Raw genomic sequence first — 3,566 nt, 5'->3', positions numbered from 1 at the left:
TTGCCAGTCAGGCGGGATTGGGCCGTTCTTGAGGATGGTATTGAAAATTCCCGCGAGGTGTTCTCGAGCAGACTTCCCCAAGCATTTCACAAGGCCCGCCGGTATGCCGTCCAGTCCAGTAGCAGTGCTTGCACTGATACGCGGGAGTGCACGCTCAAGAGCGATCCTCGTTATCTGCCAATGGTCCTCTTCACTTGGCTGGTGAGGCTCATCCGGGTCGCCGTTTACTGCTGAGGGTAGAACTGGGCGCCATCTCTTGACAAGCGACCACAACTCAACGCAGGACAGCTGCAATGGTTTAGCGAGTGACGCAGCAGGCATATTTCTAGAGGAGGCGTCATATACAGTATTGTACAGCATTGGGGGCTGGACAGGGAAGTGAGGGTGAGAAAAAGGGAAACCAGGAAGGCAGAGCATAAAGCACAGCACAGCCTTGCATGTCATTACGCAGGAAAGGCGAAGAGATAACAGTAATTATTCGAGTTTAACGTTCCAAAACCGCGATACAATCCTGAAAGACACCGTATAGTGGAGCACTCCAAAAAATTTGACCATCTGGTGTTCTTTAACGTGCACCTAAACCTAAGCACACAGGCCTCAAGCATTTTGGTTTCCATCGCGGCCGCGATTCGATCCCGTGACCTGCGGGTCAGCATGTATGGCACCATAACCATACTATAGAGACAACCATAAGATAGAGCTGCGTGAGTATTTTAAAGGGGCGAGACAGGGTATCAAGGTTGAGAAATAAATAAAAGAGGGGGAGAGGGTAAAGTATAGCATATCAATCAGTAGGTCAGCATTCCCTAAATATCAGTCCCACAGGACTCCAGTAAATGTGTCATGTCATGTCATTTTACAACACCGAAAGAAGCCTATATGTAGTGTTAGATTTTTTGAAGTAATGGCGCGCAATATCTAAATAATTTGCGAGATTGTTTGACGTTCGTGGAAGGCTAAGCAGACAGGAGCTCGTCAAAGCACAAAGGTAAAAAAAGAAATTAGGGCTCGTCCGGGATTTGAACCCGGGACCTCTCGCACCCGAAGCGAGAATCATACCCCTAGACCAACGAGCCGACAACAGTTTGGCAAATACACATCCATTCTTCTTCATCATGCCACAAACGGCGTAAACTACCAGAACACGAATATTATGGGTAGTGTTGAAACGTTCTGGGGTCTTACGCTTATCTCGTTATGCTAGAAATGAGCACTTCATATAAATTAAATCAACATGCTGTGGCTGTGTGTACGTTGCAATGTTTCACAGTCGGGGATTTTGCTTGGAATGACAGGGGTCGAAGTGTCCTCCCGTAGCGTTGGTGTCCGCGGTTCGTCTTGTCATGCCTCGAGCCAAATGGCCCGCCCGTTCATTCCCCTCCACTTCTGAGTGCGCCTGGCAGCGGCGCTGTCGTTCGATGCCTCTTGTTTGGAAGTCGGAGCTCAGTCAATTTAAGCGAAAAATGTCTCCATACAGCGCGATTCGGGAGGTTTTATGAATAGCCATACTGTGTTTCTTTTGCGACGCGTTTTGTTATTAGTTGTGAAGCACTAAAAACAATTAAGTACCTGGAGAGAGTAGGCGAGAGAACGGCTACGGCTATTACCGTTAGCACAGAAGTTCTGCTCCGCTTATTGTTAGAGCCATGCTCGGCGATTACCTCACCTGTTTCTTAAACAGGGACCTCCACTTCGCCGCCGAACATCTGGTTAGTTTTTAATTCAAAATAAATCACTAAAATGTTTACGCTGTACTACATGAATTTGGTTCAAAATATTAGTTAACAATATTTATTTATTTATTCGTATGATATGCTAAATATGATAATAAATCACGCGTTTACTCATGTTGTAGAGCAACTAGCTCTCAGAACAATTAATGAAAATAATCAAACGTATTCACTGCAAGTGCAGCGGGGACCGTTGCAGCCTTTGGGAAAGAAGACCTTAACGGCACGCGTGGCCTTTGTGCTGCTATATTCGGCAGCGTTGAGAGGAAGCGAGAAAAAGCACCGGGACGAGCTTCACGTGCTCACACACTTTCTCAACTAGAATAATGCCCGAGGCACGTGTCAGTGAGCACCAGTATTAAAACACCCACTTTTTCTATTGTACAGGAAGGGCACGTCTTATTCAAAGCAAACAGATGTCCTTTCTTGAAAAAAAAAATCTTCACAGTGTTGCCAAATGCTCTCTAAGCAGGACAAAAGAAGAAAACAGATTCCAAAGAAGTGAGATCTATCGTCCACACGTGACGATGCTTCAGCTGACACTCTTCATTGAACAAACGAGAACCTGCCGAGCACATCCGCACAATAACCTCAATACCGAGCTAAAGGAGCACAAATTTCAGTAGTGAATGGGCGAAACGGAAGAGCGTAGGATGCGCAACGAACCCATGCGAACACATGACGCAAGAAGGGAGCCTCCCGGTAACACTGATTAGATGGATTTAGCCAAGTTTCCCAGCTTTCCATGCAGTTCAGAGCAAAAGAGCATCAATATGCCACTGCATGGCACAATGTGAAATGATTCGTCTATCGTGTATAAGAAAAACATGCAAATAGGCTGACCAATTTCGCTGCAGTCGTAAATGGTGGCAAAATACAAGAATGGCAAAACGATGCACCCAACATTACGCTTGTTCAACTTAACAATATGAGTCTATAACAGCATGGCAGTCACTAGAAACACAAGATTTTCTGTATGGCAGCCGAACAGCGTAACATTTAGAGGTGCGACATTATCTGGAAGCTTTGAGATTGTCCTTGTAACAGCACCGTATACAATAACAGTGACGTACACCGACGTGAGGGTGTTTCACATCATTTCGCGGACCCCAGGGTGGATCCGGAGAATGCTGGCGTGTTCCGCGGGGGCAAGGTGAGATACAGTCTGTCGCCCAGCTTTCATCCGCCAATGGTCACAGCGCAGTGATGAGCACCAACACAGAAGGGAGTCCCTAAACGGAGTGAAGGCAGACGGGCAGGCCACATCGACGGGCTGTGCTGCATGACGCATTCCCCGGAAGGCAAGCAAGGGTCAGGAACCCGAAGGCGGTTCGTTATGAACAAATGGATGGCATGGCTATAGGTTTTCACAGATAATCCACCGGATGATAGTGAAGGTCGAGAAGCTGTAAGGACGCCAAGAATGCTTGATGAGGTGTGGTGGATACACAATGTGCGCATGGTAACGCAAGATCACGGGGAACAAAACATTTGAGACAATGTCGAGTTTCTGCTTGCCTAGAATTCCAGATGTCCAGGAATGGATGGAATAAGGGCCTCTTTTTCTGTAAGTGGTAGAGAATCGGACGTTATATGCGAAAATTGGGGGTTCGAATACCACGTACAAGAAGGGACATTATGCGTATTCTGATTCTCATGTTTCTTATTGGAGTAGAAAATAAACGAAGCAGTCGTCACCGTTACTCGACGACGGCTATCCCTATTCACTTGATAGTTACAACTAAAGATAAAGACTACAATGTCTTCTATGCTTTCCTTGGGCTGATTGTTCAATTTATTTTGTTGCCTATAACAAGGAAATGAACCTATGAAAAC

General features: G+C 46.2%; 1 non-coding gene across 1 annotated transcript; it reads right to left on the bottom strand.

Moving 5' to 3' along the window:
• Positions 1-1,004: 1,004 nt before the first annotated feature.
• On the bottom strand, positions 1,005-1,076 carry TRNAP-CGG (transfer RNA proline (anticodon CGG)). Its single transcript has one exon. It is a non-coding gene; the product is annotated as a tRNA-Pro (tRNA).
• Between the last annotated feature and the right edge of the window lie 2,490 nt (positions 1,077-3,566).

Source organism: Rhipicephalus microplus, chromosome 2 (genome assembly GCF_043290135.1).
Source record: "Rhipicephalus microplus isolate Deutch F79 chromosome 2, USDA_Rmic, whole genome shotgun sequence".
Taxonomy (NCBI): domain Eukaryota; kingdom Metazoa; phylum Arthropoda; class Arachnida; order Ixodida; family Ixodidae; genus Rhipicephalus; species Rhipicephalus microplus.
This window is presented reverse-complemented; position numbering and strand designations above follow the sequence as displayed.